The sequence below is a fragment of the Protopterus annectens genome, chromosome 13.part0 (assembly GCF_019279795.1).
Source record: "Protopterus annectens isolate FY-2018-M chromosome 13.part0, PAN1.0, whole genome shotgun sequence".
NCBI classification, from domain to species: Eukaryota; Metazoa; Chordata; order Ceratodontiformes; family Protopteridae; genus Protopterus; species Protopterus annectens.
Window position 1 is genome coordinate 1,277,718,748 of NC_056747.1, and position 16,167 is coordinate 1,277,734,914.

Consider the following 16,167-nt stretch of genomic DNA (forward strand, 5'->3'; position numbering starts at 1 on the left):
GTGAACCATACATAAATCCTCCCTTTGTTCCTTTGTAACCAAGTAACACTCCCATACCTTATGGACTTTGTTCCATACTCATGAGTCATACATAAATCCTTATATTGTTCCTTTGTAACCAAGTAAAACTCCCATACCTTATGGACTTTGTTCCATACTCGTGAGTCATACATAATCCTCCCTTTGTTCCTTTGTAACCAAGTAAAACTCCCATACCTTATGGACTTTGTTCCATACTCGCGAGTCATACATAAATCCTTATATTGTTCCTTTGTAACCAAGTACAACTCCCATACTTTATGGACTTTGTTCCATACTCGTGAGTCATACATAAATCCTCCCTTTTTTCCTTTGTAACCAAGTAACACTCCCATACCTTATGGACTTTTTTCCATACTCGTGAGTCATACATAAATCCTCCCTTTGTTCCTTTGTAACCAAGTAACACTCCCATACCTTATGGACTTTGTTCCATACTCATGAGTGATAAATAAAGCCTTATATTGTTCCTTTATAACCAAGTAACACTCCCATACCTTATGGACTTTGTTCCATACTCGTGAGCCATACATAAATCCTCCCTTTGTTCCTTTGGAACCAAGTAAAACTCCCATACCTTATGGACTTTGTTCCATACTTGAGTCATACATAAATCCTCCCTTTGTTCCTTTGTAACCAAGTAAAACTTCCATACCTTATGGACTTTGTTCCATATTCGTCAGTCAAACATAAATCCTCCCTTTGTTCCTTTGTAACCAAGTAACACTCCCATACCTTATGGACTTTGTTCCATACTTGAGTCATACATAAATCCTCCCTTTGTTCCTTTGTAACCAAGTAACACTCCCATACCTTATAGACTTTGTTCCATACTTGAGTCATACATAAATCCTCCCTTTGTTCCTTTGTAACCAAGTAACACTCCCATACCTTATAGACTTTGTTCCATACTCGTGAGTCATACATAATCCTCCCTTTGTTCCTTTGCAACCATGTAACACTCCCATACCTTATGGACTTTGTTCCATACTTGAGTCATACATAAATCCTCCCTTTGTTCCTTTGTAACCAAGTAAAACTTCCATACCTTATGGACTTTGTTCCATACTCGTGAGTCATACATAAATCCTCCCTTTGTTCCTTTGTAACCAAGTAACACTCCCACACCTTATAGACTTTGTTCCATACTCGTGAGTCATACATAATGCTCCCTTTGTTCCTTTGCAACCATGTAACACTCCCATACATTATGGACTTTGTTCCATACTTGAGTCATACATAAATCCTCCCTTTGTTCCTTTGTAACCAAGTAACACTCCCATACCTTATGGACTTTGTTCCATACTTGCGAGTCATACATAAATCCTCCCTGTTCCTTTGTAACCAAGTAACACTCCCATACCTTATGGACTTTGTTCCATACTCGTGAGCCATACATAAATCCTCCCTGTTCCTTTGTAACCTAGTAACACTCCCACACCTTATGGACTATGTTCCATACTCATGAGCCATACATAATCCTCCCTTTGTTCCTTTGTAACCAAGTAACACTCCCATACCTTATGGACTTTGTTCCATACTCGTGAGTCATACATAAATCCTCCCTTTGTTCCTTTGTAACCAAGTAACACTCCCATACCTTATGGACTTTCTTCCATACTCGTGAGTCATACATAAATCCTCCCTTTGTTCCTTTGTAACCAAGTAACACTCCCATACCTTATGGACTTTGTTCCATACTCGTGAGCCATACATAATCCTCCCTTTGTTCCTTTGTAACCAAGTAAAACTTCCATACCTTATGGACTTTGTTCCATACTCGTGAGTCATGCATAAATCCTCCCTGTTCCTTTGTAACCAAGTAACACTCCCATACCTTATGGACTTTGTTCCATACTCGTGAGTCATACATAAATCCTCCCTTTGTTCCTTTGTAACCAAGTAAAATTCCCATACCTTATGGACTTTGTTCCATACTTGTGAGTCGTACATAATCCTCCCTTTGTTCCTTTGTAACCAAGTAAAACTCCCATACCTTATGGACTTTGTTCCATACTCGTGAACCATACATAATCCTCCCTTTGTTCCTTTGTAACCAAGTAACACTCCCATACCTTATGGACTTTGTTCCATACTCATGAGTCATACATAAATCCTTATATTGTTCCTTTGTAACCAAGTAAAACTCCCATACCTTATGGACTTTGTTCCATACTCGTGAGTCATACATAATCCTCCCTTTGTTCCTTTGTAACCAAGTAAAACTCCCATACCTTATGGACTTTGTTCCATACTCGCGAGTCATACATAAATCCTTATATTGTTCCTTTGTAACCAAGTACAACTCCCATACTTTATGGACTTTGTTCCATACTCGTGAGTCATACATAAATCCTCCCTTTTTTCCTTTGTAACCAAGTAACACTCCCATACCTTATGGACTTTGTTCCATACTCGTGAGTCATACATAAATCCTCCCTTTGTTCCTTTGTAACCAAGTAACACTCCCATACCTTATGGACTTTGTTCCATACTCATGAGTGATAAATAAAGCCTTATATTGTTCCTTTATAACCAAGTAACACTCCCATACCTTATGGACTTTGTTCCATACTCGTGAGCCATACATAAATCCTCCCTTTGTTCCTTTGGAACCAAGTAAAACTCCCATACCTTATGGACTTTGTTCCATACTTGAGTCATACATAAATCCTCCCTTTGTTCCTTTGTAACCAAGTAAAACTTCCATACCTTATGGACTTTGTTCCATATTCGAGTCAAACATAAATCCTCCCTTTGTTCCTTTGTAACCAAGTAACACTCCCATACCTTATGGACTTTGTTCCATACTTGAGTCATACATAAATCCTCCCTTTGTTCCTTTGTAACCAAGTAACACTCCCATACCTTATAGACTTTGTTCCATACTTGAGTCATACATAAATCCTCCCTTTGTTCCTTTGTAACCAAGTAACACTCCCATACCTTATAGACTTTGTTCCATACTCGTGAGTCATACATAATCCTCCCTTTGTTCCTTTGCAACCATGTAACACTCCCATACCTTATGGACTTTGTTCCATACTTGAGTCATACATAAATCCTCCCTTTGTTCCTTTGTAACCAAGTAAAACTCCCATACCTTATGGACTTTGTTCCATACTCGTGAGTCATACATAAATCCTCCCTTTGTTCCTTTGTAACCAAGTAACACTCCCACACCTTATAGACTTTGTTCCATACTCGTGAGTCATACATAATGCTCCCTTTGTTCCTTTGCAACCATGTAACACTCCCATACATTATGGACTTTGTTCCATACTTGAGTCATACATAAATCCTCCCTTTGTTCCTTTGTAACCAAGTAACACTCCCATACCTTATGGACTTTGTTCCATACTCGTGAGTCATACATAAATCCTCCCTGTTCCTTTGTAACCAAGTAACACTCCCATACCTTATGGACTTTGTTCCATACTCGTGAGCCATACATAAATCCTCCCTGTTCCTTTGTAACCTAGTAACACTCCCACACCTTATGGACTTTGTTCCATACTCATGAGCCATACATAAATCCTCCCTTTGTTCCTTTGTAACCAAGTAACACTCCCATACCTTATGGACTTTGTTCCATACTCGTGAGTCATACATAAATCCTCCCTTTGTTCCTTTGTAACCAAGTAACACTCCCATACCTTATGGACTTTGTTCCATACTCGTGAGTCATACATAAATCCTCCCTTTGTTCCTTTGTAACCAAGTAACACTCCCATACCTTATGGACTTTGTTCCATACTCGTGAGCCATACATAAATCCTCCCTTTGTTCCTTTGTAACCAAGTAAAACTCCCATACCTTATGGACTTTGTTCCATACTCGTGAGTCATACATAAATCCTCCCTTTGTTCCTTTGTAACCAAGTAACACTCCCATACCTTATGGACTTTGTTCCATACTCGTGAGTCATACATAAATCCTCCCTTTGTTCCTTTGTAACCAAGTAAAACTCCCATACCTTATGGACTTTGTTCCATACTCGTGAGTCATACATAAATCCTCCCTTTGTTCCTTTGTAACCAAGTAACACTCCCATACCTTATGGACTTTGTTCCATACTTTGAGTCATACATACATCCTCCCTTTGTTCCTTTGTAACCAAGTAACACTCCCATACCTGATAGACTTTGTTCCATACTTGTGAGCCATACATAAATCCTCCCTTTGTTCCTTTGTAACCAAGTAACACTCCCATACCTTATGGACTTTGTTCCATACTTGTGAGCCATACATAAATCCTCCCTTTGTTCCTTTGTAACCAAGTAACACTCCCATACCTTATGGACTTTGTTCCATACTCGTGAGTCATACATAAATCCTCCCTTTGTTCCTTTGTAACCAAGTAACACTCCCATACCTTATGGACTTTGTTCCATACTCGTGAGTCATACATAAATCCTCCCTTTGTTCCTTTGTAACCAAGTAAAACTCCCATACCTTATGGACTTTGTTCCATACATTTGAGTCATACATAAATCCTCCCTTTGTTCCTTTGTAACCAAGTAAAACTCCCATACCTTATGGACTTTGTTCCATACTCGTGAGTCATACATAAATCCTCCCTTTGTTCCTTTGTAACCAAGTAACACTCCCATACCTTATGGACTTTGTTCCATACTCGTGAGTCATACATAAATCCTCCCTTTGTTCCTTTGTAACCAAGTAAAACTCCCATACCTTATGGACTTTGTTCCATACTCGTGAGTCATACATAAATCCTCCCTTTGTTCCTTTGTAACCAAGTAAAACTCCCATACCTTATGGACTTTGTTCCATACTCGTGAGTCATACATAAATCCTTATATTGTTCCTTTGTAACCAAGTAAAACTCCCATACCTTATGGACTTTGTTCCATACTCGTGAGTCATACATAAATCCTCCCTTTCTTCCTTTGTAACCAAGTAACACTCCCATACCTTATGGACTTTGTTCCATACTCATGAGTGATAAATAAAGCCTTATATTGTTCCTTTATAACCAAGTAACACTCCCATACCTTATGGACTTTGTTCCATACTCGTGAGCCATACATAAATCCTCCCTTTGTTCCTTTGGAACCAAGTAAAACTCCCATACCTTATGGACTTTGTTCCATACTTGAGTCATACATAAATCCTCCCTTTGTTCCTTTGTAACCAAGTAAAACTTCCATACCTTATGGACTTTGTTCCATATTCGTCAGTCAAACATAAATCCTCCCTTTGTTCCTTTGTAACCAAGTAACACTCCCATACCTTATAGACTTTGTTCCATACTCGTGAGTCATACATAATCCTCCCTTTGTTCCTTTGCAACCATGTAACACTCCCATACCTTATTGACTTTGTTCCATACTTGAGTCATACATAAATCCTCCCTTTGTTCCTTTGTAACCAAGTAAAACTTCCATACCTTATGGACTTTGTTCCATACTCGTGAGTCATACATAAATCCTCCCTTTGTTCCTTTGTAACCATGTAACACTCCCATACCTTATGGACTTTGTTCCATACTTGAGTCATACATAAATCCTCCCTTTGTTCCTTTGTAACCAAGTAACACTCCCATACCTTATGGACTTTGTTCCATACTCGTGAGTCATACATAAATCCTCCCTGTTCCTTTGTAACCAAGTAACACTCCCATACCTTAAGGACTTTGTTCCATACTCGTAAGCCATACATAAATCCTCCCTGTTCCTTTGTAACCTAGTAACACTCCCACACCTTATGGACTATGTTCCATACTCATGAGCCATACATAATCCTCCCTTTGTTCCTTTGTAACCAAGTAACACTCCCATACCTTATGGACTTTGTTCCATACTCGTGAGTCATATATAAATCCTCCCTTTGTTCCCTTGTAACCAAGTAAAACTCACATACCTTATGGACTTTGTTCCATACTCGTGAGTCATACATAAATCCTCCCTTTGTTCCTTTGTAACCAAGTAAAACTCCCATACCTTATGGACTTTGTTCCATACTCGTGAGTGATACATAAATCCTTATATTGTTCCTTTGTAACAAAGTAATACTCCCATACCTTATGGACATTGTTCCATACTCATGAGTCATACATAAATCCTCCCTTTGTTCCTTTGTAACCAAGTAACACTCCCATACCTTATGGACTTTGTTCCATACTCGTGAGTCATACATAAATCCTCCCTTTGTTCCTTTGTAACCAAGTAATATTCCCATACCTTATGGACTTTGTTCCATACTCGTGAGTCATACATAAATCCTCCCTTTGTTTCTTTGTAACCAAGTAACACTCCCATAACTTATGGACTTTGTTCCATACTCGTGAGCCATACTTAATCCTCCCTGTTCCTTTGTAACCAAGTAACACTCCCATACCTTATGGCCTTTGTTCCATACTCGTGAGTCACAAATAAATCCTTATATTGTTCCTTTGTAACCAAGTAACACTCCCATACCTTATGGACTTTGTTCCATACTTTTGAGTCATACATAAATCCTCCCTTTGTTCCTTTGTAACCAAGTAACACTCCCATACCTTATGGACTTTGTTCCATACTCGTGAGTCATACATAATCCTCCCTTTGTTCCTTTGCAACGATGTAACACTCCCATACCTTATAGACTTTGTTCCATACTCGTGAGTCATACATAATCCTCCCTTTGTTCCTTTGCAACCATGTAACACTCCCATACCTTATAGACTTTGTTCCATACTCGTGAGTCATACATAATCCTCCCTTTGTTCCTTTGCAACCATGTAACACTCCCATACCTTATGGACTTTGTTCCATACTTGAGTCATACATAAATCCTCCCTGTTCCTTTGTAACCAAGTAACACTCCCATACCGTATGGACTTTGTTCCATAATCATGAGCCATATATAAATCCTCCCTTTGTTCCTTTGTAACCAAGTAAAACTCCCATACCTTATGGACTTTGTTCCATACTCGTGAGTCATACATAAATCCTCCCTGTTCCTTTGTAACCTAGTAACACTCCCACACCTTATGGACTTTGTTCCATACTCATGAGCCATATATAAATCCTCCCTTTGTTCCTTTGTAACCAAGTAAAACTCCCATACCTTATGGACGTTGTTCCATACTTGTGAGCCATACATAAATCCTCCCTGTTCCTTTGTAACCTAGTAACACTCCCACACCTTATGGACTATGTTCCATACTCGTGAGCCATACATAATCCTCCCTTTGTTCCTTTGTAACCAAGTAACACTCCCATACCTTATGGACTTTGTTCCATACTCGTGAGTCATACATAAATCCTCCCTGTTCCTTTGTAACCAAATAACACTCCCATACCTTATGGACTTTGTTCCATACCTGGGAGTCATACATTAATCCTTATATTGTTCCTTTGTAACCAAGTAAAACTCCCATACCTTATGGACTTTGTTCCATACTCGTGAGTCGTACATAAATCCTCCCTTTGTTCCTTTGTAACCAAGTAACACTCCCATACCTTATGGACTTTGTTCCATACTCATGAGTCATACATAAATCCTCCCTTTGTTCCTTTGTAACCAAGTAACACTCCCATACCTTATGGACTTTGTTCCATACTTTTGAGTCATACATAAATCCTCCCTTTGTTCCTTTGTAACCAAGTAACACTCCCATACCTTATGGACTTTGTTCCATACTCGTGAGTCATACATAAATCCTTATATTGTTCCTTTGTAACCAAGTAATACTCCCATACCTTATGGACATTGTTCCATACTCGTGAGTCATACATAAATCCTCCCTTTGTTCCTTTGTAACCAAGGAAAACTCCCATACCTTATGGACTTTGTTCCATACTCGTGAGTGATACATAAATCCTTATATTGTTCCTTTGTAACTAAGTAATACTCCCATACCTTATGGACATTGTTCCATACTCATGAGTCTTACATAAATCCTCCCTTTGTTCCTTTGTAACCAAGTAATACTCCCATACCTTATGGACATTGTTCCATACTTGTGAGTCATACATAAATCCTCCCTTTGTTCCTTTGTAACCAAGTAATACTCCCATACTTTATGGACGTTGTTCCATACTCGTGAGCCATACATAATCCTCCCTTTGTTCCTTTGTAACCAAGTAAAACTCCCATACCTTATGGACTTTGTTCCATACTCGTGAGCCATACATAAATCCTCCCTTTGTTCCTTTGTAACCAAGTAAAACTCCCATACCTTATGGACTTTGTTCCATACTCGTGAGCCATACATAAATCCTCCCTTTGTTCCTTTGTAACCAAGTAAAACCCTCATACTTTATGGACTTTGTTCCATACTCGTGAGCCAAACATAAATCCTCCCTTTGTTCCTTTGTAACCAAGTAAGACTCCCATACCTTATGGACTTTGTTCCATACTCGTGAGCCATACAAAATCCTCCCTGTTCCTTTGTAACCAAATAACACTCCCATACATTATGGACTTTGTTCGATACTCGTGAGTCATACATAAATCCTTATATTGTTCCTTTGTAACCAAGTAAAACTCCTATACTTTATGGACTTTGTTCCATACTCGTGAGTCATACATAAATCCTCCCTTTCTTCCTTTGTAACCAAATAACACTCCCATACATTATGGACTTTGTTCGATACTCGTGAGTCATACATAAATCCTTATATTGTTCCTTTGTAACCAAGTAAAACTCCTATACTTTATGGACTTTGTTCCATACTCGTGAGTCATACATAAATCCTCCCTTTCTTCCTTTGTAACCAAGTAAAACTCCCATTCCTTATGGATTTTGTTCCATACTCGTGAGTCATACATAATCCTCCCTTTGTTCCTTTGTAACCAAGTAACACTCCCATACCTTATGGACTTTGTTCCATACTCGTGAGTCATACATAAATCCTCCCTTTGTTCATTTGCAACCATGTAACACTCCCATACCTTATGGACTTTGTTCCATACTCGTGAGTCATACATAAATCCTCCCTTTGTTCCTTTGTAACCAAGTAACACTCCCATACCTTATGGACTTTGTTCCATACTCGTGAGTCATACATAAATCCTCCCTTTGTTCCTTTGTAACCAAGTAAAACTCCCATACCTTATGAACTTTGTTCCATACTCGTGAGCCATACATAAATCCTCCCTTTGTTCCTTTGTAACCAAGTAAAACTCCCATACCTTATGGACTTTGTTCCATACTCCCGAGCCATACATAAATCCTCCCTGTTCCTTTGTAACCAAGTAACACTCCCATACCTTATGGACTTTGTTTCATACTCGTGAGTCATACATAAATCCTCCCTTTGTTCCTTTGTAACTAAGTAACTCTCCAATACCTTATGGACTTTGTTCCATACTCGTGAGTCATACATAAATCCTCCCTGTTCCTTTGTAACCAAATAACACTCCCATACCTTATGGACTTTGTTCCATACTCGTGAGTCATACATAAATCCTTATATTGTTCCTTTGTAACCAAGTAAAACTCCCATACCTTATGGACTTTGTTCCATACTCGTGAGCCATACATAATCCTCCCTTTGTTCCTTTGTAACCAAGTAACACTCCCACACCTTATGGACTTTGTTCCATACTCGTGAGTCGTACATAAATCCTCCCTTTGTTCCTTTGTAAACAAGGAAAACTCCCATACCTTATGGACTTTGTTCCATACTCGTGAGTCATACATAAATACTCCCTTTGTTCCTTTGTAACCAAGTAACACTCCCATACCTTATGGACTTTGTTCCATACTCGCGAGTCATACATAAATCCTTATATTGTTCCTTTGTAACCAAGTAACACTCCCATACCTTATGGACTTTGTTCCATACTCGTGAGTCATACATAAATCCTCCCTTTGTTCCTTTGTAACCAAGTAACACTCCCATACCTTATGGACTTTGTTCCATACTCATGAGTGATACATAAATCCTTATATTGTTCCTTTGTAACCAAGTTAAACTCCCATACCTTATGGACTTTGTTCCATACTTGAGTCATACATAAATCCTCCCTTTGTTCCTTTGTAACCAAGTAACACTCCCATACCTTATGGACTTTGTTCCATACTCGTGAGTCATACATAAATCCTCCCTTTGTTCCTTTGTAACCAAGTAACACTCCCATACCTTATGGACTTTGTCCATACTCGTGAGTCATACATAAATCCTCCCTTTGTTCCTTTGTAACCAAGTAAAACTCCCATACCTTATGGACTTTGTTCCATACTCGTGAGCCATACATAAATCCTCCCTTTGTTCCTTTGTAACCAAGTAAAACTCCCATACCTTATGGACATTGTTCCATACTCGTGAGCCAAACATAAATCCTCCCTTTGTTCCTTTGTAACCAAGTAAAACTCCCATACCTTATGGACTTTGTTCCATACTCGTGAACCATACATAAATCCTCCCTTTGTTCCTTTGTAACCAAGTAAAACTCCCATACCTTATGGACTTTGTTCCATACTCGTGAACCATACATAAATCCTCCCTTTGTTCCTTTGTAACCAAGTAACACTCGCATACCTTATGGACTTTGTTCCATACTCGTGAACCATACATAAATCCTCCCTTTGTTCCTTTGTAACCAAGTGAAACTCCCATACCTTATGGGCTTTGCTCCATATTCTTGAGTCATACATAAGTCCTTCCTTTGTTCCTTTGTAACCAAGTAACACTCCCATACCTTATGGACTTTGTTCCATACTCGTGAGCCATACATAAATCCTCCCTTTGTTCCTTTGTAACTAAGTAACACTCCCATACCTTATGGACTTTGTTCCATACTTGTGCGCCATACATAATCCTCCCTTTGTTCCTTTGTAACCAAGTAAAACTCCCATAGTTCCTTTGTAACTAAGTAACACTCCCATACCTTATGGACTTTGTTCCATACTTGTGAGCCATACATAATCCTAATTGACCAAATAGACCAGCAAGGCAGCACAGAGTTCAATAAATTTATTAGATACTTGTGTCCATAACAGACTAGTTTCGGCAAACAGCCTTCCTCAGTGTAACACAATGTAGTCAAGTTACATTTTAATCATCTTTTAAATACTTATCCAGAGCCAATCACAATCATTTGCTCATGAATATTAATAAATTTGAAACATCTTCATTTTATAGAAAATACAAAGGGTACTGTGTATATTAATAAAATCATTCCTAAATGTAAGGTGAACCACCCCAAAGAGGTGCAAACACAGAATTGAAAAGTTATGATAATATTAAGGTATATCCATTCTCATGCTCATATTAGTAAAGGACAGTGTTTGAATAGCCATAAACCCTGGCTACTAATCCAATCTTCATCAAAAGCACCAAAAGCGTAATACTCAAATTAAGTGAACTGACAAAATTGATAAAAAATATAGAACATATATTTAAGAAATCATAATGACTATACATGTATGAATGTATATGAGTGTACAAAATAACTGAAATAAAAATAGAAAAATGAAAAATAAAAAATAAAAAATAAAATAGACAATAAATACAAATCAGCAACATCCACAATGAAAATCTCATATAAAAGATTAAGCCCATAACATATATCGTTAGCTTCCAAGACTAATAATGTACTAGTAAATGTAGCTATATATTAATAACTTGTCTAAGATAATAGTGAAAACAGTCCCGAGAATTAACATGAACATCCCGAAAAAATGTGTTCATGAAATGTAGCCACTTGTTTACATAATATAGTCTATCCATCCTGTCATATACCCATATTTTATCAATAGCAATAGTCCTTAGTTTTTCAACAATTATTCATTTGAGACACCAAAAATGTTGCATGTCAGGTATTTGGGGTAAGATGCCTGAACATTCTACATCCGAACAATGGTGAAATCAAAGGCATATGTATACCGGAAACAACGTAAATATACACCTAAATTAAATTTGTGTATGCCATTATATACTATATGGTCCATGATGAGAATCTTCAGTTGAGTATTGAAAAATAAAAATCAAACTCAAAAGACATATTCCTAACCACCAAGATCTAGACAAGTATGTTAATATGTGGAACTAATTGGGATACTGTGTGTAAGACTGTGTAAAGCTTGTATGACCACATTGAATCAAATTGGTCAATATATTAATCATGCAAATGATCCATATGCTATGTATACTTAAGGTAGGGCTCATAATCAATAACACTCCCATACGTTATGGACTTTGCTCCATACTCGTGAGCCATACATAAATCCTCCCTGTTCCTTTGTAACCAAGTAACACTCTCATACCTTATGGACTTTGTTCCATACTCGTGAGTCATACATAAATCCTCCCTGTTCCTTTGTAACCAAGTAACACTCCCATACCTTATGGACTTTGTTCCATACTCGTGAGCCATACATAAATCCTTCCTGCTCCTTTGTAACCAAGTAACACTCTCATACCTTATGGACTTTGTTCCATACTCGTGAGTCATACATAAATCCTCCCTTTGTTCCTTTGTAACCAAGTAAAACCCCCATACCTTATGGACTTTGTTCCATACTCGTGAGTCATACATAAATCCTCCCTTTGTTCCTTTGTAACCAAGTAACACTCCCATACCTTATGGACTTTGTTCCATACTCGTGAGTCATACATAAATCCTTATATTGTTCCTTTGTAACCAAGTAACACTCCCGTACCTTATGGACTTTGTTCCATACTCGTGAGTCATACATAAATCCTCCCTTTGTTCCTTTGTAACCAAGTAACACTCCCATACCTTATGTACTTTGTTCCATACTCGTGAGTCGTACATAATCCTCCCTTTGTTCCTTTGTAACCAAGTAACACTCCCATACGTTATGGACTTTGTTCCATACTCATGAGCCATACATAAATCCTCCCTTTGTTCCTTTGTAACTAAGTAACACTCTCATACCTTTTGGACTTTGTTCCATACTCGTGAGTCATACATAAATCCTTATATTGTTCCTTTGTAAATTGCTTTTCCCGTCTCTCTTTCCAGTATTTTCTAGCCTCGTCTGATTGATTCTTACACTTATGCAATATTTTATATGCCCCTTTCTAACAGCAGGTTTTGTCCTACATTTATCTAACAACTCTACCAGAGTATGTTTTTTACTTAGAACTCTCCCTTTCTCTGTCTATACTCTGATATCAATCCCTGGTAGGGAAGGCAAACTCTAACTTCCAATAACAAACTTCTTCTTAATTGCATCCCTGTCTATTACCTTTCCCTGTCTAGTTATTTGCCCCCAATACATTGGTTCCTTTGCCAGGTTTCTCCAATAAATTCCAGCTCCCCTTTGCCTGTTTTCTGTAAACCTACTTACAGTAATCGCTATAGGTAAAACCTGCTTTCTCCATTCTTATGTTGGCTTGGTTCTTAGAATGCTTTCTGCAACTTTATGAATATAATATTTTGTATGGTGGTTATTAGAATTCTCCATCCCCCTGCTTCATTACCCCATTTGACTTTGAATTATAACCATCTGCTTGTATTATCTATATGAGCCTTAACTGTGTAGCTCTAAAATATCCTTTCAAATCAGATAATCCCAAACCACCTTGTTCTGTTGGAAGGATCAACCTATCCCACTTAAGTCTTGCCCTCTTTTCCTCACAGATAAATTCCTTCAACAACCTCTCCTCTGGTTGATAAAAAATGTCTGACCTGTATATAAAACTAAATGGACTAATAACATTTTCACTCGTTGCATCTTAGTATCCATATCCATAAACAAGAGCCTCCAGTTCTTAAATTTCTGAATTATGTTTTATATAGTCTTTTCCAACATATCCTTAGCTGCCATAACAGAATCCTTTTTAACCCATACTCCTAAATACTTTATCTTATTGTGTCCCCATAAATATGGGTATTGCTGAACCACTAAACACAAAACTAGCATAGGCTACTCAACAGCAACATAACATACTGAGAATAAGATATGTCAAACAGCAGCTGGACAGCAGAGATCTTGATCAATGATAGAAAATCAAGTTCTTTATCAAGAAACCCTAGGTAGACAGCATTGCCATAATCAAAGTTTGGGAAAACTAGGGAATGTACTAGCGTAGCAATGTCCTTGTGAGGCAATAAGTACTTAGTCCGCAATGTAGTCATTAGACAACAGAAACCCCCCAATAATGACCGACGCTAGTCTGAAAGTATCAGCCTGGCATCAAGGATACTCTCATTCTAAAAGCTAACTTGTACCTGTCTCTCCCCTTCCAACAGATAATCAAAGTGTTCAGGGTCAGGCAATGTTAAAGTCCCATAATGTGGCAAGAATTGCCATGGCTACTGTTTAAACTATGTTCAGCTTCACTCACATCTGACCAAAATGGATGGGTTCCAAGTAATCCACCAATACATTTATGACCAGACTATACAACATTGGAAAATAAATATATACATGCACATCATCTACTTAATAGTGGTAATGCAAGTCCCTTCTTCAAATAAGATTTTGTAAGCATAGCTCTCAATTTTTCACCTACAAAATTAGGGAAAAGTAAACATTATTAAAGAAATACCCCAAATTAGGGACACTTTTTAAATATTAGTGCTATTAACTTAGAACTTTTAAAAAATGTCCAATCCCAGGAGGTATAGAACAAAATTTTGAGACAAAATTAGGGGTTCCCTTATAGATGTGGGGCAGCTGAGATTCATGCTTCCAAGTACTGCAACATGCAGAGGAGTCAACAAAGGGCCCAGAATGGAGCTCAGAAGAACTCCACAGATTAGGAGGCTGGATGATAATGAATAAATCACAGACACTACCCTCCATGATTGTCTCAACAAGTAGGAGACAAACCAGTCACGTACAACTGTCAAGAGTATACAGTAAGACTGTAATCACTCTAGAAAGATGATAATACACAAAGATCAAGAAGACCCCATACTCAGCAACCAAAAGTATACAGTAAGACTGTAATCACTCTAGAAAGATGATAATACACAAAGATCAAGAAAAACCCGTACTCAGCAACCATCATGAGTATACAGTAAGACTGTAATCACTCTAGAAAGATGATAATACACAAAGATCAAGAAGAACCCGTACTCAGCAACCATCAAAAGTATACAGTAAGACTGTAATCACTCTAGAAAGATGATAATACACAAAGATCAAGAAGAACCCATACTCAGCAACCATCAAGAGTATACAGTAAGACTGTAATCACTCTAGAAAGATGATAATACACAAAGATCAAGAAAAACCCGTACTCAGCAACCATCATGAGTATACAGTAAGACTGTAATCACTCTAGAAAGATGATACTACACAAAGATCAAGATGAACCTGTACTCAGCAACCATCAAGAGTATACAGTAAGACTGTAATCACTCTAGTAAGATGATAATACACAAAGATCAAGAAAAACCCGTACTCAGCAACCATCATGAGTATACAGTAAGACTATAATCACTCTAGAAAGATGATACTACACAAAGATCAAGAAGAACCCGTACTCAGAAATCATCAAGAGTATGCAGTAAGACTGTAATTACTCTAGAAAGATGATACTACACAAAGATCAAGAAAAACCCGTACTCAGCAACCATCAAGAGTATACAGTAAGACTGTAATCACTCTAGAAAGATGCTACTACACAAAGATCAAGAAGAACCCATACTCAGCAACCATCATGAGTATACAGTAAGACTGTAATCTCTCTAGAAAGATGATACTACACAAAGATCAAGAACCCATACTCAGCAACCATCATGAGTATACAGTAAGACTGTAATCACTCTAGAAAGATGATAGTACACAAAGATCAAGAAGAACCCGTACTCAGCAACCATCATGAGTATACAGTAAGACTGCAATCACTCTAGAAAGATGATACTACACAAAGATCAAGAACCCGTACTCAGCAACCATCATGAGTATACAGTAAGACTGTAATCATTCTAGAAAGATGATAGTACACAAAGATCAAGAAGAACCCGTACTCAGCAACCATCATGAGTATACAGTAAGACTGTAATCACTCTAGAAAGATGATACTACACAAAGATCAAGAACCCGTAACTCAGCAACCATCATGAGTATACAGTAAGACTGTAATCACTCTAGAAAGATGATAGTATACAAAGATCAAGAAGAACCAGTGTCATTAGTATCATCGCTCTTCAGCCGTCAGAAGGTCATCTGTGATCCTACTAGGTGTGGTCTCA